The sequence below is a fragment of the Struthio camelus genome, chromosome 3 (genome assembly GCF_040807025.1).
Source record: "Struthio camelus isolate bStrCam1 chromosome 3, bStrCam1.hap1, whole genome shotgun sequence".
Classification (NCBI taxonomy): domain Eukaryota; kingdom Metazoa; phylum Chordata; class Aves; order Struthioniformes; family Struthionidae; genus Struthio; species Struthio camelus.
The window spans coordinates 9689513-9715621 of record NC_090944.1 but is presented as its reverse complement, the minus strand read 5'-3'; the positions used below and the strand labels follow the sequence as shown (position 1 = coordinate 9715621).

Genomic DNA, 26109 nt, shown 5'->3' with positions numbered 1-26109 from the left:
AAGTTAACTGACAGATGTGCAGTTTAAGGTCAGTAGGAACTGCTAGGTCTTCTGGATGGACTCTGTGTGCGCGTGCGTGTGTCTAAAGGCCATTATATTTCATCTGCTTCTCCCTCTCTATACTGAGGCCCCCATAAAGGAAAACAAACCTGTTACTGACTTAACTTTTGTCCAGAAGACATCTTGCCTCAAAGACACCAAGAGATCAAGAATCCATCGCTCTTCTTAGTAGCTCGTTCTAGTGGCTAATCACCATTGTCATTAAAAATTTGTACTTTGAACATGGCTGGCTTTAGATTCCAGATAATAGTTCCTGTTAAGCCTTTCTCTGCTTGATTGGAGAGTGCTTTATTGTTGGGCGATGTTCAGGCAGGTTGTTGTTTACCCAGTGATTTGAAAAGTCCAAGTATTGTATTTGTTTCAAAACTTAAAGATAAATTCATCTGGGTACAAGCACAAAAGTAGGACTAGCGTCCAAAATACGAAAGCAAATCTAGGACTCTAGCCCATTTTCCCAAAATAGGTCTATTAAAAAAAATACACCCTGTCATATGACTTGAGGATGTGTTACATCTGTGCCCTGGAAAGCAAGGTTAAGAACCTTCTCTAAGCACTGGCTTGCCTTGCCACCTCCTGAGCTCGCGCTGGGGCTTGGCAGCACGCAGCATCCAGTTTCAGCAGTCAGTGTACCATGACACCAGGAGGAGAGCTGCCTTTTAAGTCTCCAGGCTCCAAGCTATTTAAATGATTACTTTAAGTTAGTTTTTTTAATTTGTATCCTGAGCAAGTTCTCATGAAGACCCTCAAGAACATGCACAATGAGCTCCCCTCAAGCATCATAACTAAGCAAGCAAAGCAGACACTGTGCCTTTGCTGCAGCTTCTGGGTTACCCCAAACTGCAGTTTGCATAGAGCATGTTAGCTCAATCACAAGGGAACATGGGATGGTTTCCTACGGCGGAGACCATGTCCTACAGGATAGGTTGTGACCTCCAAACCAAAGGGAGGTAGGGACCATGCTCTATTCAGTAATATAAAAATTCTTGAAGGAACTGCTCAGAAGTTACCTCCTACCAATGCTGTTTCCAGTCTTATTGCAATTTTGTGTTGGTTCACCAAATCCTTTATACTACACCCCCGAAGAAAGGGGTATCTCAGGATTATGGTGAGGGAATACAAAGGCAGCTTGCCAAGCTTATAGCAGAATATTTTTGACAGGATCTGTCCCCCTTCTGCCTCCAAACTCTTAACTAAGGGAAACCTCCAAAACAAGCATTTTGCCCCTTGGAAAACACACGCCTTGATCTTTATGATAAAGAAAGCAACAGCTGGTGCACTTAAAAAAGCAAGTAAGTAAATCATTGCTCCCACAACATACCTTGTGGTAGATCTCCACAGTGTAATCAGCCTAGCATTGCAGTCAGCATTGTTTCCATCTCCTTTTCCCTCCCCAAACCCACACAAAAGAAGGCTTCTTACCCCAATTTAGTGGCATTGTCTAGAGCGCAAAACGGAAGTCAGGCTCCATTTTGAAGCAGAGTAGTGACCAATCCTCTCTTGCAGAGACGACCTTGGCTAAATCACTAAGGTCCCAAACTCACTGAAAGCATTCAGAAAGGCACAAAAGTTCTTCCACATTTCACTGGAAACAACCCCTGAGTTGCTCCACAGGTTCCAGAGATATATACGAGAGAATATAGTCCCAGTGAAAAGGACTTAATTCAGTATCGCTCTGTCCTCATTGACAGCTGGAAAATGAAATGGTGTCAAGATACTTCTCCAGACATGCTCCACTAGAGATTCCTAGGGTATATTTTCAGTATTGGCTATAAATGAGCTTTGGGCCTAATGTACCAAGCACCCACACTGTCACATCTCCTGAACTTCTGCGTGTTGTCCCCTCTAATCAAGTCCAAGAACTTGCCTGGAACCAAAGGCCAGAGGTGAACCAGCATTTCCAGCTAAAATTGCAAGTGAGTCTGGATAGCAGAAGAATGACAGCAAGGCACAGAAATTCACGGCTCATAGTGATAGCTAATGGCTGCTAGGCAGCAAAGACAACTTCCTTAGTGATCAAATAGGGTAGCTTAATCCACTTACGTCAGTTCGAGTATTTAAATGGATGAGAAAGAATAAGATGGTCGCTTAGAAGCGAGAGGTAACTCAAGGAGATAGCGACTCTCAGCAGAGTGGTTCAGTCCAAAATCTTTGATACTGCACTGCAACAGAGCACATACACTCACTAAATCAGTAACAACATGTCAGAACACAGTAAGCAGGAGCAGACAGTTCAAAGAGTAGTATGATCCCTGCCAATTCCTATACAGCTACAATGGATGTAGACTGAAGATTTAAAGGAGTTTACGCCAGTGGTGTAGATTATACTTCAAATTCTGTGGATATGTACACAAGACGTGTTAATCTGGACAAAACTGGGGAATGGGGGACGGCCAAGTCAAGTCCTTGAGTCCAAACCTGGACAAAACATGCAATAAATAAGGGGCTCATTCAACAGAGATCCCAATGAACACCAATTACCTGGACAGTTTTGTGTGAGGAATGTAGTGACATCGTAACACTGGACACACCAAACTGAAATGAGATTCTACATTGCCAAGCATAATACGTCTGCACGCTACAAGTACACCTACATTGCAGAATACTGCTAGATCTAAGCACCTCTGCTTACTAAATTTATTCAGGCATTTTCCTGTGCAACCCATACCTGTGTGGTTATGTCCGTAATTACGCTGCAATTAAATTTCTCACCAGCTGGAACTGCGCAAATGAATTACTATGCAGTACGTTGTAGGAGAACTTGACTTTCCTTCCCGAAAGGAGAAGGCTCCCGAAGGAGCCCGGAAGAGCCTTAAGACTGCCATCCCTCTCGTCTAACTAGCACCACATACTGCTTTGGACACGGAGGCATGACTTACCCTGTTTGCAAGAGGATGCAGACGAGAGCCATAGCACACTACGAACAAAAAGAAAGTACCGAACTATAGCTCCCAGCTCTCGATGGGGAGACCGCTCATGGTGCAAGATGACCTGGCAGATTGCTTTGCACATCACATGCTGCAAGAGGTATAAATGCCACATGTGTGGACCAGCACTACGTACTGCAGGAAGACTCTGAGTGGAGCAGCAGGAGCACAGCGCCCTGTAGGTCTGAGATGGCCAGCAGCAGCCTTAGAACAGCCGTCCAGTCAAGAAAGCTTTGATAAACTAATCCCAGACTGCCAGCATTAGGACATACTGGAAATATTGGAAAACATACCCGTTTCATCAATGCCTAGACAATGACTAACCTAGGCTACTAGAATCAGTGCCTAATTACCTTGGAGTTTGATCTTGAAGTCGTGCAGGTTTAAATAAGTTGAATAATACTGTGACTTTCCCATGTTTTACTTAAAATAGCAACAGTCTTGTAAAGATTGGCCTTCCTCTTTGGCTGCCAATTCCTCACAAAGCAGCAGCTTACTTGTCTCAAAGACCATATGAATGTCCACCACAAAAATCTAACGCTCAGTCCCTACGTAGGCTTTGGTCAGTCACAGGCAGGTTCACAAGTGCCAGTATGGGAGGTACTGCAACCGTACAACACTCCAAAGAAAATGAAGTGTTTATCTGATTAGACCTGCAGGGACCTTATTTTGTCCGTGACTCTCGAGGGGACCTCCACCCAGGTTATCTTAGTGGATGCCACCAAATCTTCTTTACCAGAATTCCAGGAATCGTACCTGGCGTCAGGTCGCCTGACAGAGGGAGACGTATTGCAGGACAGGGGTGCAGCGTGCCCTTGGCGCTTGGGTTACCCTGGTATTACAGAATCCTGTGCGAGTACCAAGATGCTCAACGCAAAAGGCACGCATTTTCAGCTCAAGGGAGCTGAAGAACCTAAGTCTACTTGCTGACCTGGTAAAAAGGAACCAGGAAATGTATCTGCCATCACTGGAACCAGGAACCAGCAAAGAAGTGAAATAAGGAATGCCTTATACCCTTTATTTTTGCATTGCTGTATGTGAGATAAGAAAGAATACAGAAAACTATTAAGAGGAACGTACTATCACTTAACAACAGCAAATATATGTGAGATTTAAGAGAAGATTTATCTTTTTAAAAATAGGGTTTGGATTTTAGATCGTCTTCACTTTTTTCCCAAAACAGCAAGACAGCAGCATGCTGTACAACCAATAAACTTGTCAGCAACTTTTAAAAGTATTAAATAGTGTTCTGAAAAGCTCTGTGGGCTCTCAGCTGCTTGAAATAAAATAAGTATGCAATCCCTTCCCTGTTCTGTCCATCCCAGAACAAGTTTGCATAAAATTGTGCCACAAAAGGAGACTATAAGCACTGCAGTCTCACCAGCGTCTGCCCTCTGCCTTATAACTGAAGGTAAACGTGATAGACAGGGTTGCAGTACAGCCAGGGCATCCATCTGCTGTTCCGTTCAGAATACGATTCATTATCAGAGCATCCACACATCCACCAGTGATCCTAGGATTGGGTTGGGATCCGGACGACGTTCCCTGACTGCAGGAGCAGATCGAACAGGTCTCCTTGCTGCTCTCTGTCCCGCTCTTTTGTCAAATGGTTGGCTTAAAATACTGATCTGTGTCTCTACCTTCCCTTTCTGCCCTTCCCTCTTCCTCCTCTCTCATCACCCAGAGTTTCATCAGGTCAGTCTCTAAAGGTGTTATCCATCACAAGCACAGTCAGATCTAAGCTCTCCCTCTGTTGTGCTTTGCCAGAAAGCCTGTGGGGCTCTTTCACCCCTGCAGATGTACATGGTTCAGCAGATGCAAATGGAAGAGTGCAGGTTTTTTTGGCCAAGGTGAAGGTGTAGTCCGGTAGATTTATTCTCTAGACATTCCATTTTCTTACTTCTATCCATGAGCTGATTTAGAAGATACAGAAATTACTTGAATCAACAGACTAGCAGCGATAAAAATGGTCTGGTGATATTAGTGTTATGAAAGATCAAGAACACTTAGCATTTAGCAGTACGTTTTCATTATTTCAGGGTTTGGGAAGCTTTGGAGAGTGCTTAGCTGTTTGAAACAGCACACTGGGAAAGGGGACAATATTTTCAGGCTGAGGTGAAATATCACCTATCCATGAAAAAGGAGCTGTTTGTTTTCTTAAGTGTTTCTGTTTTGTGATTACTTGCTGACTGAATAGTATATGAAGGAGGCTAAGAGACCAGTAAACGTTAGGGCTCACTAGGAGAAGTTTACCTTATACAGAAATCTCACACACTCTTTTATACTTCCCTCAAAAAACAAACACACGCACACACACACTGAAACACCTATTAGAAGCAGTGGTAACATTCAAGCAAACCTCAACTGGACGCTCAAGCAGGACCACTTAACAGCACGGTTTCCCTGTCTGTCCCTTCAGCCTGGACGGCATGCCTCAAACGGAGATCACCTGCAGGCTCAATATTACTCTTCCAAAGGACTTGTCCTGCTTCTTGCTTAATGCAGAAGAAGGGGTTCATACGAGTGACTGTCTGGAACAGTGCTTAACAATCCAAACAGGAGAGTTCCCCCCCCCCCCCCCCAAAAAAAAAAAAAAAAAAGATTTTTTGGCAATTACAAATACAGCAATATATGCTGAAATATGTGCTCATGCTTGCTAAACCTGTAATCCAGGTTTTCTTTCTTTTTCCCCCCTCCTGTTAATAAGTGGTTTAAATTTAGTAAGAATGATTCACTCAAGCAAACCTGCACTGCTTTATTTTTTTCACTTGGAATCCATCTTGGATGACATCTAACAGGAAGATTAAAGGAGACAGAATCTGGCTTTCTAAACAACCACCAGCCCATCTTCCATATTTTTGTCATAATCCTAAAAATCTCTGTAACTTGGCAATTTGCTCATGCAATAAACAGCAGCAGATACAGGGCAGATACTTAACACAGCTCATACTCGAGCGCTTCTTTCTCTCTAAGCTGGGTTCAGGCCAAAAAAGATCCATTCTCTGTGGTCCTAAGACAATGCTGACCCCCAGATGGTCTACTCTAGCATCATAATTAACTGTTGGGGCCTCTGGTCCTGCTCTCAACCTAATTAGGCTGAGAGCAGTACCTTTGCCTTGTATTAGCTAGGCTCAGGGGCAGGCGGTGTGCACCCATTTGTGCATTTTGCTTAAAAATAAATAATAAAAAAAACCCCTACTTTAGACTTTGATTATGGAAGTCTCCATTTTTGCTGGTCTGCTGATCTCATCTGTAGCTTTGGGGGCTTCTCCCAGAACTCATGCTCTCTGCTGCACACCCAGAGGAATCAAGCTGAGCTCAGGTAAGCTCCACTGCCCAGCTAGCAGCATGCTGGGAGGCCGTGAGGGTTTAGCCTCCCTGCTCTACCTACCACCAAAAGGGAGTCGTGTCAGTGGAAGAAAGCCTTGACCACAGATGCACAACTCTGGCAGGTGGCTTGCAACGCACAGGAGGTACCTGGGAAGTAGGTAGGCAGAAGAGCGGATGACACAGGAAGCTTTGGGACAGCACCGTAGGGCTCTTACGGCAAAGCTTTGCTAAATATATCTGCAGTGCAAAGTAGGTGGGTCAGAACATACCTCCAAGAGAAATCCATATTTGGAACCATAGCCCAAGTGGCAAGCTATACGTTCAAAGTAGGTATAAGCACAAGCGTAATGGCTTTAAGCAAGAACACTTGAAGGATTTGAGTCTCCTCCCCCTCGCATACACATATGTTCAGACAAAAGCAGAAAGCAAGCAGTCTCCACAGTCTCAAAGGGGATTATTTAGCAAGCTGGGAACCAAATAGAGTCTCTGAGCTATTGGACTACTGCCTCTCGCTTGCAACTGGGCTGAGACTTAGCAACTCATTGCACATGTGATGCAAACCTGTGAAATTACAAATGGTGAGCTGGTTATTTCTTGAAAGCACACTACTCCCAGAGATATATAAAACAGAACACTAATTTCAATGTCAAAAAATCCAGTCACATAAGGACAAAAAAGCAGAAAAGAGAAGTTTTTTTTATGGTGAATTCTGAAAAACTGATGAATTTTCTTGGGCAGTGATAGAGTTGTGTTGAATTCCCTTAGAACAGGAAATCCAGCTTCAGCTGTGGAAATGTATTGGAAGTGTTGATAAAAGCCAAAATTGCAGAACATTTGGAAATGCATAATTTAGTAGAGGACATCTAGTACGGATTCATAAAAGGAAGGTCATGGCTGACAAATCTGCTGAAATCCCTTTTATTATACGACCAAATCGTTAGGTTAGACAAGAGTGAAACGGTGGACATAAGTTATCAGTATCTCAGGAAAGCATTTGATTTTGTACCACTCAGACTGATTTACAAAGTCATAAAGCATCATCCAGGGAAAAGGAACTGAAATGGTCTGAAGAACATTTTAGGGGTAGGAATGACAGCAAGCTGGTGAGCAGAAGGAGCCTGAAACAGAGAGGTATAAAAGTCACTCATTTGCTTACTGCATAAAAATAGGCTCCGAGGAGGGTAAAACTTCTGCTTAGCTACTATTTTAGAGGCAGGAACACCTGAGTCTGGTCTAGTGACAGAGCTACAAGGGAGTGTTATTAGAGGCTGGTAGATTAGGAGGAAATAGGTACAGTAAGATGGATGAGCTTGCTCTGGCTTTTGACAAAAGGACATGAGGTGCTGCCCCAACCTGTGGGATTCACTTGGACTCGCACAGATGTGCGAAAGGACCCTCTGGCGGGGAATTTGCGTTTATTTTAAAGAGGGTTCAGTACTTTTATGGTCCTTAATAAAATCTGCAGCTATGCATGTTGTGGTAACGATACGGGTAATTAAATCTGAAGCTTCTGGGAATTAAGCTGATAGCCTGAAAGGGTCAAAAAGAAAACCCCTCTTGTACTTAATCACATGAATAGCTTTGCAAGTTGGAAGGTGCATTAACTGTCCAACACTGACCACTACTTGACACACAACGCAGTATTAAATGGACTTACAGATTGATCCAACTTGACTCTCCAAAAAAAATTACTGCTATTTCACGCAGGATACACCAGCAGAAACAGCCTTCCTGGACCTGCGTGGAATCCGTCCAGTTTGGTTCCTGTATAGCTCCCCTCCGATAGTTTTGCACAAGCAAAAACCACTGCCACAGTTATCACCAACAGCCCCTTGAAAGTCTCGCAATATCAGCCTGTGAAAACTGCCGTTTGCTCTCATCTCTGCTAGACTGGAGCTGAGATTTGCTGCTCGATGACAACACAAGGAGTTTTTCTACTTGCATTATCTTTCCCAAGAAAGTGAGCGAATCTTTGCAACGTTCCCCGTGAGCGGGGGGTAACGTTCTCCATGGAGAACTGAGCGCCAGCAACCTGCTATCCAGCTCAAGGTCACCGGTGATAAAGACAAGAACAGAACGTGGATCTTCCGACTCCCACTCTCGTGCTCTGAATACGGGGCCACAGCGCTGCTGCCACCACCTGTGGAGAGAGCCTTTCAATCTTGAAGGCTGTCAAAACCCAGCAGCTTTTATGAGCACTAAAATTCACTTTAAATAAACTTAAAAAAAAAAAAAAAAGTTGCGGGAGAACAGGTGGGCTCCTGTGACACCAGAACGCTTCAACGCACAAAGAACCTTTCATCTCGCTGTTCTGCACGGCACCTTTAAATAGTCTTCTACATAAAGGCATGATATGCAAGAGCAAAAGAATAATGGAGAAACAGTAATCCCTAACAGATCAACTGTGCTTTATCTACACAGATTCTGCTTTCATAAAAGCACAGAGGGAAGGTGGGGGGGGGAGTACATTCTTATTGTTTTCTAAAGCTTAAAATAACCACAAAGTGAGAAAAATCAAAGCTGTTCCATAGAACAACTAGGGGAGAGGAAAAAAAAAAAACGCAGTGAGCATTTGAGGAAGACAGTAAATGGTAAAAGATAGAATTAGAGATCGAGCGCTACGGTCACCATGTTTAGGTCCTAAATTTGGTCTGTGCCGAAGCCAGCGTGGTTTAAATGGGAAGCGTCCGCCAGAATGTACGTGCCCCATATACAATTATAGCTGTCGCTGGCAGCAAAGGCTATAGTTACGGCTACCATTACACACTCCATTTTCACTTGCTAACTTCTCTGAAAATTTTTCCCTTTTCAAATATATAATGTAATAGAACGGACGTGACTTCTGGAGGAAACCGGCTAACTGCAGGAGACAAAGAGGGCAAAGGGACAGGAAGAATTAGCACAGGAGAGGGGCAGAATTGCCATCAATTTATTCCTATAGTTGATTGATCCGAGAGCTTTTCCTTTTCCAGAAACAAGCAGAAAATGCAACATTCACGTTCAGTCTTAACACAAGGTCCTGTCTGGTGCTAGGGCGAAGGAGGAAGAAAGTGGCCAAAACGAAAGCTGGCAAAAGATGTATTTATTCCTCACAAAGAGGATGTGAAAAACGTTTTTGTATTTTCCAGAGTGCTGAATTCTTCTGCGACATCTCTGGGCTCCTAACCTACTTCCCCTCGCCCCCAAAAGAAAGCAATGCCACGTCCAGAGTTTGCGTGAACCCTTTTTCTCTGTAGCCTGAAGCATCTGCCGCACCGACAGCCTCCAGAAAGCCTCGAAAAACCCACAAGCTTCCCCGGACCAAAGGGCTTCCTAGCCGTAGCATACCTTATTTTCCAAAATCCCTCTGCACGAGGGTTTCTGGGAGCTGTTTTCCTGCACGCAGCTCTTTGTCCTTTCTTGAAGTCAAGCAGTCTTAAGGTATCCACTTGCTCCTTTCCAAACAGGTCAGGTACCTCCCGGCTCAAACAGCAGTTCAAAAGAGAGCGTCTCCGAGCAAGGGTGACTTGCCTTCAAAGCTGCAGACCCCTCTGTTTCGCAGCGATAACGTGATGAACAGAAGCCATCTGAAGAATTATTCCAGCCCTGACTTTCATCATTTCTAGACATGTGTCTCTGTTACTCTGTCTCCATGCTACGCTCTGTGTTTTCAAAGACCGGAAAAGATACTTTATGATTTGCCATTCAGACTTCTGGAGTTGTGTTTTTTTTCTTTTGGTTTGGTTTGGTTTAGACACCCAAACAAAGTACACGGAGTCCGTTCACCTCACCCCATCCAGCCTCACTGCTCAAAAAAAAGAGGAACTATTGGAAAAGGGCAGGACCGTGGCTGTTTTACACATATGCATCATTCAGCTATGAATTAAAGTTAAGATGGTTACCAATCAAAAAAAAAAACATAAGATTTGGTGGTGCGGAGGCACACTCCTACCCTCTCCACTGCCAGCCGCTGTGGCACAATAGACAGGCACGGCCCTCCCCAAACATGTTTCACAACGAGGGGCTGCATCATCCGCGGTGAAAAATGCACCTTCCCCTTAAGTCCTGCTGCCCCTTAACGAAGGACTGCTGCAACCCAGATCGCTAACAAGTTTCTAACAGTAATAACGCAAAAAGGTCCATGAAATATCTGCAGTGCACAGCTGAGATTAACAGCTGGCAATGCCAACAATAAGCTTTTGCTGCTGTTTTAATTTAGTCCTACTGCATGCATGTTACTAGCCTACAACTTTAAGAACAATCATAGGAAAAAAAAAAAATCCTTTTAAATTCATTCCTTACTTGGATTTTGATTCTGAACCTTTAGTAAGGCTCCTGGCCTCCCCCACGTGTGTGTATACTGTTCAGAGGGAAACCCCAGCCCACTCAAAGACATGCACACCAAAATCCAGAGATGAATTAAAGTCTTTTCTAGGCAGGCTTTTGGACCTACCACCCTCTTCATCTTACCATTTTGCACTGAGCTGGATAGGCAGCACCTTGGAAAGTTTATCTTCCCATCTAAGAACTGAAAATTTTGAACTGCGTTACTCAACAGAAGTATCCAAGTTTGGAAATTGGACCTCCACCAGAGGACGGGAGGATATATAAATCAACACATCAGTCCTAAAATATAAGAGCTACTGTTTGATGCGCTATGCCAAAAATAAAATGTGAGCTCCTCTAGACAGTCTGCAACAGGCAATTATCTAAAAAACAATTTTTCACAAAGTTCTGCACATTCTTGCTGACTAACAATTCTGCTGCCAAGCACAAGAGAGTGTAGGATTTTTTTTGTCTTTTTACAGTTCTAAGAATATTATCCAAACTACTGACTTAAAGGGATACTTTCAAGTTCATTTATTAACTAGATCTTGATGATTCTTTACATCCAATAATTTTATGTGCTGATATGCTCTTCTGTTACATAAATCTCTGCCTCTATCCACACAAGGATACTATTTGTTAAGCCAGTTTGAACCCCAGTTTAAATATGACTTACCATTGAAAACGCAACTAAATTTCCATGATTACGGTTAGTCGTATAATTTGAAGAAATACTAGAAGACATTCAGAAGTGAGAGCACTAGGACTGCTGCAAGATCCTCTAGTGAACAGAACAAAACGGCAGGCTTTAAAGGGGGATGGAGACCACGAACTACGCCTTTCCCTCAATTTCCACCTTTCTAAACAAGCATTCAAACCATTTTTAGGCTATAAGTGAATGCAAATTCACTGGATGCACCTGTTAAGAGAGCACTCTCTCATCTAGTAGCGGAAAGATAGATTGCCGTAGGTTCATGTTGTATTAAAAAGATCTGATTCTCTTTAGCTCAAGGCAGGAAGGAATGAGAAGTCCCTATAAGATATTGGCTCTCAGATGGGAACAGTCCCTTAAAACAGTTTTTTAAAAGTAAAATCTTAGGCAGGGGTGAGGGAGAGATCACACCAGTGAGCTTGGTCAGCCCCATGGTCAGACTGAGCACGCCGGGACGGCAGCAGGACTAAGATGCCACAAAAGCTCACAAAAGCTTTTCTAGATCTTAGCAAGTAAATGGAGTGGCAGAAATTATGGCCCAATATTACCTAAGCCTCAAACCCAGGCCTCCCTCCTATAGGAAATTACATAATTATATTAAAGTGGTACAACTTCCTCTCCCAGCACTTTATGGTAACATAAAGGTGCTTTTATTGCTATCCCTCCACAAAGAGAGGGGTAAGTAAACTGCAGTGAGTAACTTCTGACTATCTCTTCTAGGCAACGTAACTATTACAGTAAAGATTGTTCTTCCCCTCCATCAACACAGTCGCACAGCTAATCCTTTCAAACACAGGCCAGCAACTCCATTCCAAAATTTAAAGATGATGGTTTTACCCTGCTGCCACTTGCTGGCGTTGGGATGCTTGGACGACATGCAAGGAGCCCTACCGTCGAAGTTACGACGCATATAGTACATTGTCTCCCAAAGTTTAAAGGAGCTGTATTTTTCTTCTTCAGTTTTGATACCCGAACCACTGGGTAGGTCTCATGACTAGAGAGAGCAGGTCGAGTCCCTGCTGATCTCGCCAAGAACTGAATTAGTGAACCGTTCACCAACTGAACCATCTAAGGATTTAAGGATTTGAGGGAAAAAAAAAAAAAAAAAAGGGATAGACAGCTTTCTTTTTTTCCCTCCAGATTTTCTTTAGATGTCAGATTAGAAAGTTAAATATTTTAGCAGTTCTCCCACTGTCCTCACATTCAGAGTTATCATTTGCTCTTCTTTAAGTTCTTGCTCCTGGAGTCAAATGATAGAGTATACTGACTTTAGTCAAAAACAAACTAAAAATTAAAAAAAAACAATCCACACAGTTCTCACGGCTGTAAAGAAAACTGAGAAATATGAAGTGAATAAATACAGAATCAACCAATTCATTTCACCATTGCCTGATTTAAAGACAAACTATTTTTTGTACATTTGAGGTCACAAATAACAACTATCAGTTAATATCTAAAGACTATTCATGCCTAATACCTGCTAAACCGTGACTTGGGAATATAAAATTCTTACCACAAAAAACCTGGAGCGGTCTTAAAAAATAAATAAATAAATAAAAATCTGTTCAGCTGTAAAAGTACAGGAGAGACAAGGCACTACTGGAGAGAGTCCAGCAGAGGGCTACGAAGATGATGAGGGGCCTGGAGCATCTCTCCTAGGAAGAAAGGCTGCAAGAGCTGGGCCTGTTCAGCCCGGAGAAGAGAAGATTGAGAGGCGATCTCATCAACGTGTACAAGTATCTGAAGGGGGACTGTCAAGAGGATGGGGCCAGGCTCTTCTCCATGGTGCCCAGCAACAGGACAAGAGGCAATGGGCAGAAACTGAACCGCAGGCAGTTCCATCTGAACCTGAAGAAAAACTTCTTCACTGTGAGGGTGACAGAGCATTGGAACAGGTTGCCCAGAGAGGTGGTGGAGTCTCCTTCCCTGGAGATATTCAAAAGCCGTCTGGATGTGATCCTGGGCAATATGCTCTAGAGGACCCTGCTTGAGCAGGGAGGTTGGACTCGATGATCTCCAGAGGTCCCTTCCAGCCTTGGCCATTCTGTGATTCTGTGAAAAGGGAGTTTAGAGCCACTCTCATCTGTGACTGAGACTCATCAGTTAAGGTACCAGCAAGCGGATGAGAAGAGCTGCACAGCAGATGAGCCACAGAAAGTGGATCAGGGAAAGCGGCCTATGAAGAAAACCGGTAACATGGAGAGATCTGGGCAGGGGTAGAGGTGGGATGCCCGAGGTCCTGAACTCGGTCAAGCAGGAGACAAAGCTGAAGCCCTGAACAAACCTCTGCCTGCAGCATCAACCCTTCCTTAACTGGATTTTTTACTGTAATTTGAGATTGGATACTGGGCTAGTCTGACCCAGTAGGGATATTATGTTCTTAAATGGCCCGGGCACAATTTATGTACAGCCACTCCATGAGTCAGGGTACGTGAATATATTGTAAAACACGTTACATCAGAAAAGACTCACTCTACATCTACAAGGAGAAAAATGACACCGAAAGTCAACGTCCCCTTGGCTGGGGGGAGAGGAAGAAGACACACGTGTGCATATAGATGGATTAGATCAGAGCCTTGCTTTAGAGCAATCGTAATAGAGCAAGATTTACCTCTAATGTTCTTAAAATGTTTTTATTTTTGAAACAAGACATGGAAGGGCCCCGTTTTTCATTAGCTGAAGCTGCACTTGAAATAAAACAGCCTAAGTAGTTAACAGGCTGCAAAACTCAACATGATTTCCAGGCAGCATTACAGAGCCTCACAGAGTAACACTGTGTACCCATTAACTCCAAGTCCAGAATTTGGCCAGAATTTGTTTTGCTGCATTACAGCCAAATCACTTTTTGTGTCTGTCTTCCTCCTACGTGGAATTGCCTTAGCAGAACAGGATGCCAATGCTAAAAGCACCGACTGTCTCCGACTTTACCTCTTTGATTAAGAAGGCCCCTCCTCCTCTTTTTTTTTTTTTTTTTTTTTTGCAGGATCACTCAAACTTTACAGATCAGCATGGCTGCATTGAGATGACCCAATTGGTAGGAAAAACCTATAGCAACTCAGGGAAGAGCAGGCAGAGTATTCAGCCCTCCACCCCGCCATGAGCTAATCCCGAATCAAAACACAGTTGGAAATCATTTTCCTAATATCAAATTTCTGCTGAAAGTTAGGTTGACTATTTCTTGTACTGCCTACAGCAGATAGAGAAAACAATGTTGTATTCCTCACTTCCTTGCAAGAAACTTCCACAGTGGGTTTGAGTAACTCTTGGCAAGTGGGTAGGTTATTCAAGGCTTCACTTTGAATCTGTCTTCACCCTTTCCTTCCCCTGTAGAAGTCCTCCCGCAACTCACGTTACCTGGCTGTCCTTGTACTGCAGTATCCCCAGCTCCCACGTTATCCTCGCAACACTTTGCTTCCAGTTCACGTTCCCCTTCCGCTTCCTGTCTTGCTCAGCCGGACAGGCAAGCAGAAGTGCTGCAGCCGGGCAGCAACTATGCACACGTTGACTGAAGAACAGTAGTGGTCAGAGACTATACATCCATCCACGTACTTCCAGGGTCTCATTTTTGAGCGACCAGATAACTATTAGCATCAAGAATCAAATGTGCAAGAAATCCTGACGAGCTTACATAGTTTACAGACTTCCAAAAAACTGAATTTAATCTCAAACAAGCTACATCTGAGAACACTTTCTGGATCTAAGTGAACTCCAGGACAAACATGTAACAAAAGGCAACGAGCTCCACTGATCAATCTGAAGTTATGTTTTACTATTGCCAGTAGAATTTGCTACCTTTCCATTTCATTTTACATCTATTAGTTCCTGAATTACAGGTATGGGAAAACAGCAGCTATCACTTAACTTCTCTTTACCATTCATAATTTATTTCTGTTCTGTCTCATTCTGCCTTTTTTCCTAAATGGATGCCCCAATACATAGACACTGCCCCAGTTTGTTGTGGCAGTCATCAGCTTATACTTTGCATTCAGATATGTGCAAAGGTTTTTTTTTTTTTTTGAGGAAGAGAGAGAGATAGGGAATTAAAATCTAATCTAGAATGTGGGACATCAGTACCCAAGGATGTAACAACAGACTTTTCTAGTTTATCATAAGGTCATACCTACTATTTATTTCCTCCTTCCATTTTTAACAGAACTGAACAGCAACAGTGTTTTGCATCTATATAACATTTTATCATTGGAAAAAAAAATAGTATATTTTAACTTATTAAAACAAAGCTTAACATCTGAAACCATCTGGTAAGGGTACCGTTTTGTCATTTCCAACAGCAGTCACCTGAATGACGGACGGTAAAGCGGCTTCTCATAGCCTCGCCAAGGAACACAAAACGAATGACCGGGCAACGCAGAATTCAGGTGAAGCCGATAGCGACAAAGCATTGGGACCTCACTTTCAGCCCTGATTTACAGTATCGCATATTCAACGCTCCAGCGCTGTTAAATCACCATGGCGAGGCATATGTTTTAAGCTGGTACCAAAGTAGAAAGTATATTCTGAAGAATTAGGATCTTTCTCAGGGAAAAAGAGGTCCTGCAGCAGCTTCCAACTGAACACAGGTGCTAACAGCAGAGCACAAGGAGGATATTGAAAGCAGCATCACTGAAGGTTTGATAGTGTTCAGTAAGAAGGGAAGAGATCAAGGTCTTCACCCAAAGTTGTTGCCTTTCTTCCTGAATATTTGCGTCACGCTCGAGGATGTAGAGCAATAAGCAAATAGTCAATTACTAAAGGAATTACGGTGCCCGGTGCCCTTTTCCATGCGAGAGACTAACCTGTCCTCACTGTCCTCAGGTAACCAATTTTAATAAAATAAGAATAGAAAATGTAAACAGATTAGCATCTTTTGTCTATTCTTACTCAGAACTGATTATACCCTCTCTAGGGCTTCAGGAGGCCTTGTGTCTTGTGGTCCAGGGGTGGCAAACGAAAGTGTGAAAGACTTTTGTTTCTAACTACCTGAAAACGCACCTGCATCCATCCGCCTTGTTAGCCTTGTGAATTTAAACAGTGACCAAACTGCCTGAACTTGTCTGTGAGACAGACACACTCTGCATAAAAACAAACAAACCCAAAAAAACCTGCCATTAGAGCTATTCAGAGAAAAAAGAAATTCAATACGTATTCCACAACTGAAGCTGGCTTAATACATTTCCTTCACCTCGATTACCAAAACTAGAATAAATGCACCACTTAAGAAAATTGCTAGGAAAACGTCTGAATTCATATTAGATTTCAGAAGAGAATAAAAAAAAAAGATTTTTGAATTACATTTTTTAAATTTACTTTTTAAAGGTCTATTAAAATTCTGGCCAACTAGTCCAAAAATACAAACTTTGGTGCTATTTAAAACCACATGTGAAATATTTAGCAGTAGATACCTGTTTCTGACTTTTGCTGGGGGCTGCTTGGAAAGAAGTCAGGCTCCTGAGCGGGCAAAAGGTGCTACACAAGCACCTGCAAGGAGTCTCTCGAGGGCTAAACCACTTCCGACCCCCTTGAGCACCTAAAGGGGAGTTTGCTCCTTGCAGTTTATTAATCTAATCCAGTTCAACGACGCATTCCTTCAAAAGCTGAATAACCAACTGGGAGGTTTCTTTTTTCAAAAAAAAAAAAAAAAAAAAGGCAGTAAAGCTTGTTTTCCTCTTCTAATCTGTGAATAAAAATGAGGTAAGAGAATAAGATCTGCTCGCTCTCAAACCTTGAAGGACATGGTATCCAGAAACAGTTCCGTTCATTAACTGCAGATAATGCTTTCTTTGTTTAATGAATCCGTTTTTAAATGTAAAACATTTATGAGAATGTTTGTCTTTTAAAATGCCAGCTTCTTTTAAAAAAAAAAAAAAGATAGCTTCATTTAAATACAAATTACAAAGCAGTGAGTTTGAGGTTTTTTTTTTTTTTTTTTTTAAACAGTCAGCTTCAATCGTCATCTACATAGAGCTCAACATAAATCGTGAAGGAGGTAACCATTTCATTAAAAAAAAAGTTTGCCATTTTAGGAGAAAAATGTAAATATTAAGAATTTGAATTAGGATTTGTGAAATTATGTACTTGCTTAAGCACATATTCCTGCCCTCTTTATCTGACTAGATATCCTGCCCAAAGAAACTAAGAAATTAAGTTAAGAGGCATACTTTTTTGGCAAATAAACAAGCTTCAAATAGTTACCAGCCGGGGTGGGGGGAAAAAATCAACCTGTCTTCAGAAAAATAATGAAAGCACAGTCCCAAAACAAGATTAAAATCAATGATTTAAATCAAAGCTTCCCTCTTGTAGATGTAAATCAAAGTGATTTAAATCACCAGTTTTGATCAATTCACTCATTTGCATAACCTTGATCATTTATCCCTTAAAATGTCATCTTGGGGCCAAAGTTAGTCGGGTATTTCTTCATATCTTAATCCACTGAACATAAATAAGGTGGTTTGTGTTTTTATTTTAAAAGTCTACAAAATTCACTATCAACTAATACGTTTCCATTTCTGGTTTCTAATCGTATTTGGGATGCCAAAGCGGTTTAAAGACAAACGAATGCACATTCTGCAGTAATCCCAAGTAAAACCACCAGCATATTTACAGCTGCCCGTGCCTCTCTAGATATCCGCAGCATCAACAAATAAGAAAACATGCTGATGGGACAAACAAGTGTTTACAAGATCCCTTCAGCCCATCAATTACCTTTCATACAGTTGGGTAGCTGGGGGCTATTGATCTTCAGTGGGAAATTTTCACAGCCTGCTGTTTTCCTGCATTGATCATGGGACCAAAGCAGGGATTAACATAGCATAGGCTTCGCTTCATTAAAGCGAAACTGCCTCTCCTAAAGGCAACAAAAACATTAGCTAGAACCTACCCGCCTTCGCGCTTGTGAAGGCTGGATTCTCCTTCCAGTTCTCACCAAGTATGGCGAGACGGAAGAGGCACCTTCCGGACGGAAGAGGCCAAGGATTTAGACGATGCTTTGCACGCGCAACATTTTACACAAATTACAACTCTCAAAAAATGAGGAGTAAACCTTGAGTACTTTTACCTTTTTTATTGGTATACAGAAAAGCAAGATCGCTGCTAGAGTACAAAGTAGGTTTTTGGACGCAAACGTTTTAAGGCAACAGCACAAAGCTAGCATCACGGTCATTTTGATCCAATTACAATACATTTTAGTTTAAAACATTACAGGCCTTCAAAGAGGAAATAGCGCTGGAGTTTCTCACGTAAAGCAGCCGTTCTGCAAAGTTCGCGGGTAGACAGCGCAGAGCCTCGACGGTGCAAGCTTTTCCGCTTGCGAGAGTCAAGGTGGATTTAGCAGGATTACTAGCATACTTCAACGTTTTCGGGATCAAAGCTTAAAATGGTAACGCCAACCCAAGGGAAAAGTGAAAGGAAAAGGAATCCGTTTCCAAGAAAACCAAGAAACTATCAATCCTAAGTAGCGTTAGGCCTGACTTCAAACTGAGCAGGAAGGAATGAAAACCAAATACTCTACTTGTTAAAAAAAGACCAGAGATTTATTTAAATCCGTGTATTTATAATCTATACATTTATTACTAATTGGTAAATAAAACAAAAGATATAACAGAAAGACAACATTTTCTAGGTGACTTAAAACATGGATCATACTAAACCCACTGTTAGCTGTCTTCAGCTCTGCTCTCGGTTTTCCAGGCATTTATTGGTTCCAAGATTGAACCCAAAAAAGGGGGAGGCAGACTTCATAAACATAAAATTGTTATGCTTACTCCTAAAAGCCTTAACCAAAGAGCAGAGAACCCAAACCCACTCCAAATCTCTACAATGAAATTTTTCCAAGTATTTTAACAACTAGATAGAATTTAATTCATTTCAGCAGAGCAAAAGTCCAGACATAAGGAGTAGGGAAAGCTAATATTTGGAAAGCAGGGAAAACAGAAGCTATTAGGGCTATGTATAGACATTTCTGCCTCAAGATTTCAGAGATTCATTCCTCAGTACGTTCAGAAAACCAGAGCTGCCATAAACTGATGCCTCAATTTGTTTCCCAGCACTTTTTTTTTTTTTTAAAACGCCTCACAATTTATTTTTAACTACTGCACAGAAGTTGCATCTGTCGAGAATGCTCTTTTTGCAAACGGCGAGTTCCTGCTCCAGCAATCGCAGTGCAACTTTGCTGTCTTGCCTTCAATACAATTCAAACCATTTCTTATTCCCCGGCTTCTATGCACTAATTCCAATTTTAGCGTGTACAGACTGCGGCTCTGCCATCCACTCAAGACCCACTGCTTTGTCAGTAAAAGGATATGCCGCTGCCATCTTTAGTACGTCTCGCATGAGCTTGAAAGGAGGATTTAGCAGGAGTAGATGGTCTATGTTTAACTTGCATTTAAAGCCTTTAAAAGTTAAAGGAGTACTATGAACGATGCCAGGGCAAGCATTATCTAAAAAGATAAACAAGCTTAAAATAGCAGCCAGAGAGCCCTGTTTCACAGCGAGCATCCTGCCGTGAACGTGCATCCTTCAGCAGAAGCAATTTAAGCAGCTCCTTTCCAACAAGCTTCCAGAGAGTCATCCTAAAAACTTACGGGGCAGGCAGAACAAACAACAACCAAATCGAAGCCTACCATTTAGATCAGTGAAGGACTTTGTGTAGACGTTACCTTAAGAGAAGGGCTCCCTCTTAAGCGTGCTACTTCTTTTCTGAGCGCAGATCTCCGAGTCGAGAGTATGCCACCCTGGGTTATCGAGTTTTTCCCCCCAACGCACTCGGCAATGCCACGCCAGGCCCAAGGGGTAGGGGACACGGCCAATACACGGCACCGGGAGACGCGGCAGCAGAGTAGCGACAGCCACGAAGCGCACCTCCAGTTGGACACCCTTGAGTTGGAGGCTCCTTGTCCCCGGTCCCCCATACCATGGAAGCCTGATCCCAGACAACTACCCAAACATGGAGCATGAGACCACAGAGCAAAACGGACCCCGCAGTAAGGAGGCTTTACAACTACTTTCCAGTTTAAATAATTTTTAATCGATAATTTTGACCTTTTGCTTCAGGGCATAATTTTTTTTCCTCTTAAAATAATTTAAATTAGTAAACTGAATAAGATGCATGTTTTGCAGAAGTTTTACATAGGAAAAAAGAGTATCAAGGCAGTGAACTAGTGGAAGGCGCTCAGTAAGCGCTGGGAACTGGTGTCTGATTAAGTGCCAAACCATCTTTCAAGCAGTATCCTTGTCTGCAAGTACAAAAGAACAAACATTTTCTTTTTACTTTGCTTATTTAGCTCAGTTCAATGACTACTGCTTTCAAAGTTGAGAAATCAGCTGGGAATAGAGAAAGCAGGAAAAACAGTTCCTCTCTTTTAAACGAGGAATAAAAAATAAGACAAACTGATGAGCTCTGCCAGTCCTATGCTTTCGAAGGGCAAGGTAACCAGAAATTAAGTCAAATTTACCTATTACAGACAGTACTCACAGTACACAAGTTGATTTCAAAAGCAAAACTGTATCATGAAATAACTGTTTAAAACCATAGTTTTAAAGTAAAGTAAAATGCTTTGCACGTTCAATTAAATTCCAGTTTCCACCCAAAAGTAGCTTGACGTGATTTGTAAATAAAAAATAATAACCAGCTGGGAAACATGCAGAGAATTAACTATTTTCTAATAAATGTATATGAAGTAACATAATAGCTTAAGCCATTTCATGACACCTGTTAGAAAAGTATCAAGTTGTCCACGGAAGTCCGCTTTCCTTTAAGAAGAAATAACTAAGAAATACCTACGTAAAACAAAATTAAAGATCAATTATTCAAACTGAAGTTTCCTGCCTGCTGTTTAAACCACTCGGATGTAAATCGATCCACGTGCAGCAGGGTTAACTTTGACGACGATGGAGCGTAGCTGTTTGCACCAGCGCGTCTCAAGCCGTACTTTGGTTAATTCAGCATCTCTGGGATGCGCTCACCTGAGGCAAGAGAGCTGCTGGGACGTATCTGATGGATCTTCCACCTCTCCGGGAGGCAGTGCTATTTCTGCCCCAAGCAGCGAAGGGAGGGCGAGCAACGGAAACGCTGCCTGTGTTCGGAGACAAGTTAGAGCGGCCTGTGGGCTTAAGCCGGCTGGACGTCAGCCTCCAGACCAGCTTGGGCCGTTCGGCCCAGCAGCTTGTGAATATTTACACCTAGCCGCACAGCCATAGCCACAATTAACTTTCCACGGTGAAGCCAGGTGTGAAGACGTTGGGTGTCTCATCTAAACGAAACAATTCCGTACCACAGATAAGCCAAAAACTTCCATTATTTTGCATGGTAAAGGAGTTTTAATCCAAGTGGTTTTATGGGATGTTCTTCTTTCGGTCAGCATCCAAAAGGAAGCTTTGGGATTGACCTTTGCATTTCTATAAGACAAGCGCTGGCAATATGGTTTCAAAAACGTGAAATGCAAACAAACAAAAGCACTCATCTTTCAGAAAGACAGACGTACCCCTCCCAACTTACTAGAAAAGCAAACCAAACAAACAAAAAAACGCTTTCCTTCCACTATCAAAAAAGTGTTAATTTGAAGGGGCTGGTGCTATCAGCCTCATACTGCACTGGATGTAAAGGAAAGGCTCAGACAGCTGTAGTAAGGTCTTTATAAGCTACTAATTGTGCCCTGAGCAGGCACAAATCGGTCGCTCCCTCTCTAGGAAGCGGCAAAAGCAGCACCTAAAATTTTAGGGAAAGATTTACTCAGTGAAGAGAAGTAGATAATAAAGTTTTCGCCTGAACAAGAAGGAGACAATCCACGGTACTTCGTATCAGACCTGGCGCCAATTCAAGACACCTAGATCAGCAGCCAGCACCAAGTACCACAACCCTACGGACACCTCGAGCGCCGAAACCATCCAGCCATCGCCCCGGCAAACAGAAAGCGGATGAATAACTTGAACTTCGGCCAAGCGAGCAGCCATTTCACAGGAAGGTTTGTTTTAAAACAAATAAAGCGCCGGGTAGGCATAACCGTTTCATCCGCACCTGATTAAATAAGGGGTAGCAGATTCGGCAACCTTACAACGTAGCGCTGTAATGTTTACCCGCGTAGGAGCCGTGTTTGACGAGACGCAAGGCAGCCAACAGGTCTCGAACACAGCCGTCCCCGGTATGAACAGGTCGAGGGGTTCAAGAGCGCCGCAGCAGAGCACGGGATTTGCCATGCAAAGCCACGCATGTGCGTGGTATTTTAAGGAATGCTCTCCAATGGCCTCATCTACACAAATGGGAAGGACTGAACAAGACCTCTGAGCGATTCAAGTACATCTCTAAGAAGGCTTCATACTGTTTGGCCTTAAATTGGTTCCCGATCACTTTAAACTCATCTCTCCGTATGTAGGTGCTCCCCCCTCCAGACACAGCAAGGAATCGCCCATGACTTGACCTCTAGCCACCACCACACACATCGTTATATCAGATTTATACCTGGTTGTAATTTTGCACATTATAAATTATTTATTTAGACAAGCATCAAGTGTACGTACATGCAAATACATTTGTGTGTGTATAAATATATAAGCACAAACCACAGCAGCATGCTCCAAATGTAAAGGCTTCTCCCAGCCATTCAATAAGCCTTACAACAAGAGCCAGGCACATTTTATGTACTTATAAAGTTTGCAACTAAACCTTAAAATAATATAAAAAGGTTGTAATTCATCATCCTGACATCAAGTCAGCAGATTGGGATTTTGGGATATCAGAGTGATGGATACAGACTTGTTTTAAGTATGGTTTAGCCTGCATTATAACCAGAGCATTTATTGTTACCTTTAAGACAGTTTCCTTTTTAAGATGTTTCACAGGATAAGAGCAATGCTAATTTTTTCCCCTCAACTGCCTGGATATGTAAGTGCAATACTCAGCAAGAAGAAGGAGAAAAAAAAAAAGGGGGGGGGGGGGAACCCAACCAACTGTCCCCAAAAAATCATGACTAGGGAAGTGACAAGACAGCGGGTGCTACCAACCAGGACTGTGCGTTGCTGCTTATTTTATCCCGCTTGCCAGCTGATGTAGTGACCCCTTTTACGACAGATCGGGGGTCAAACGGATTTCAGGGGCAAAAATCCTTCCTAACAAAACCCCGAACATCATACAGCCGTCCCATCCACTGCTCGTCAGCTCTGCCGTTTCACTTTGCCATAGCTTCGGATGGATGTCATAGCCCTGCAGTGCCGTTATCCCACTGCCTATGAGTACTCGGGGGTCTGCAAGTGCCTCTGGATATCCCCTTCGGCCAGCCTGTACAGCTGCTGGCTGCTCGTATCGAAGTCTTGCCGTCTACCTGCTCTTCTTGCTCCAAACCTGCTCTCTTGCCCGTTGCTATTTGTTTTGGATGGGATGAGATAAAAAGCTGCTCTTGTCCCCATAAAATGGAAACTCTGGTTCTGTATCAAATGCTGCTCAAGTAAAGGAATATACATTTTCAAATCTATTTTATATACATACATTGCACTCACCAGAACACTAAGATGCACCTAAAAAAAGTTTGTTAACTAGCTACTAAGTGCTGTTACTATCCTCACATGATAACACAACCGCTTTGCTTTGCCTAAGGCTAAGCACAGCACACAGCTTTTTTTGAAGCAATTCTGTATCCCTTGAATGCCACCTTGTATCCCACTAACACAGGTGGAAAGGACAGACTCAAAGCCATTAACCTTTCGGCAAAACACTATCTTAATTAAAAATACCGATAGAAAAACCGCATCCCTTCAGCTTGTACTTCTCAGACAATGCTGGCAAGCAGTCGAGAACCAGCCCATAAGCAGAGTCTGGAACATTTAATTTTACTGCGCTTCTTTCACGGACCACCTTCCAATGTCTGAGAGACCACCAACAGGCAGCAGGTCACAGGCTGAGCAACGCTGATATGGAAACTCGCTGTTTGACGTGGATTTAAACGAGACCTCCTCAGTTTTTGATCCGCGTTGTAAATGGTGCTTCGAAAGCACAACTGGTAATCAATTTGGGGAAAAAAAATAAAGTAAAATGTAAACAAAAAAATAAAATGTAAAAAAAAAAAAAACCAAGTTATCATTCCTACCTATTTGCCTTCCTCGCCCTCCCCCATCATAGGTTTGCAACCCTTTGCAGAGCCTGCTTGTGCGAGCAGTCAAACCAGCACTGCCAGGGAGGTGAAAACCTCTGGTAGGGAAGAAAGGAGGGAGGATGAGTGGCTGTGGGTAGAAAACAGATCTAGAAACAAAGTAAGTTGCTTCTGTGTCAGGAGTCGACCCATTTTTAGGAAGTGCCCCCTCCCATCACCGCTTTCTGCTCGTCTTTCGGGTTGCTGTATCACTTCTTTCCTTGGAGCAAAGCTGAAACCGCTCTGTGCGCGTTGTAAGGGGAGCAGGAAGCAGCTTACAGGCACAGGGGTATCTCTTTAAACCAGAACAGAAAGGTTAGCCAGTTAAATAATTATAGCAGCCCTGGATCTGAGTGGGTCCCCCCAATGTCAATACTACTGTATATTCCTCACAGTACTTACAAATATGACTGTTTTTATCATCCATACAGGCTAGGAAGCCTGTGTCATTTGCACTGATCTCTGTTTCACTTAGGATGGAAGCTCATATGCAAGAGCTCCTGGGTATGAGTTTGTAAATACAGATAAAGATATGTATAAACAGAGTAACAGATAAGCGATCACGCAATATGAGGCCATAATTCCAGCAAGTGTGAAAGCATGAAAGTAACCCCAGGTAACGGGACTGTTTATATATATTCACACAAATATTCTTACCCTGTGTCCTGACACTAATGCAAGAACTCAGTCTTATGGAGCTTGAAACCTGCCCCTGGAGAAACAACTTTATGAGAGTAGAATGGAAGAAAATACAATGCGTAAAAACAAATGCTTTCAGCTCTGCTTGCTATTTAAACTAGGCTGATTAATCTTCAAGATCTAGCAGCTTTTCAGAATTATGTCTTTTTCTTTAACGGCTTTTTACCAGTCCTTATCTGCGCTTTAAAGCGATAGCATGCCCAGGGCTAAGCTATGCCCCAGGACTTGCATACACAAATCCCATCAAGCGCAAAAGCAACAGATGACATAAAGACTCAAACTGCCAACAAGCTGGAGACACAGGACAGTTCAGACATGCAATACAAAGGAAGGCAGAACTGGCAGGTACGAATCTCAGACAGAGGCCTCAGTATGAGCAACCCTAGCCCTTCAGAAACCATGAGATTAAGGGGTTTTTTAGTTTTCTTCTTGAACTGGAACCTTCAGAGTTCGCCTCCGGAAATTCTTCATTGCAAAAGTGAGTTCTCGGGTCCTGGCAAAACTCGAGACTCTTAGCTAGACTAATTCTCAAAGCTGACACATTAAAAAAAAAAAAACACACACACACACAAAATAAAACAAAAAAAAAATCCCTAAAATTTTGATAAAAGACACTGATATTGAGTTTGTTTTGTTTTGTTTTTTTGATGTTGCTCTTAAGTACGGGGCAAGGCGGGAACAAGGGACAAGAGGAAGTTATTCACAGAAGAAGTATGAATGACCAGGAGATATTTCTAACCAGGAACCAGGAGATCATCACTGCGATACCTACAGAAGGAGGGCAGCTTTGTTCTCAGCAATGAACGAACATCAAAGACAGATCATCCCCTTCCTGGAAACAGCCTATACTCTAAAGCCCTAATTGTGAGACTACAATCAGTCATAAGGTTAATTTTCTACATAAACGTTCTCAGGACTAAGCCTTAAGAGAGTGAAAGGTAGTCCTGCAACACAGCGGTGAGTGGGA

At 42.6% G+C, this 26109-nt stretch overlaps 1 protein-coding gene across 47 annotated transcripts in view; it reads right to left on the bottom strand.

The window, feature by feature from the left end:
• The window catches only part of HMBOX1 (homeobox containing 1), a 109425-nt gene that overhangs the window by 67524 nt on the left and 15792 nt on the right, over positions 1-26109 (bottom strand). Inside the window, exon 1 of one of the 47 annotated variants that reach the window (XM_068936828.1) lies at positions 9642-9661. The exons of the other annotated variants lie outside the window; for them this stretch is intronic. The gene's annotated coding sequence lies outside the window, so the exon portion shown is untranslated. Of the gene's footprint in view, positions 1-9641; positions 9662-26109 lie in introns of those variants that run through there. 47 annotated transcript variants of the gene reach the window in all.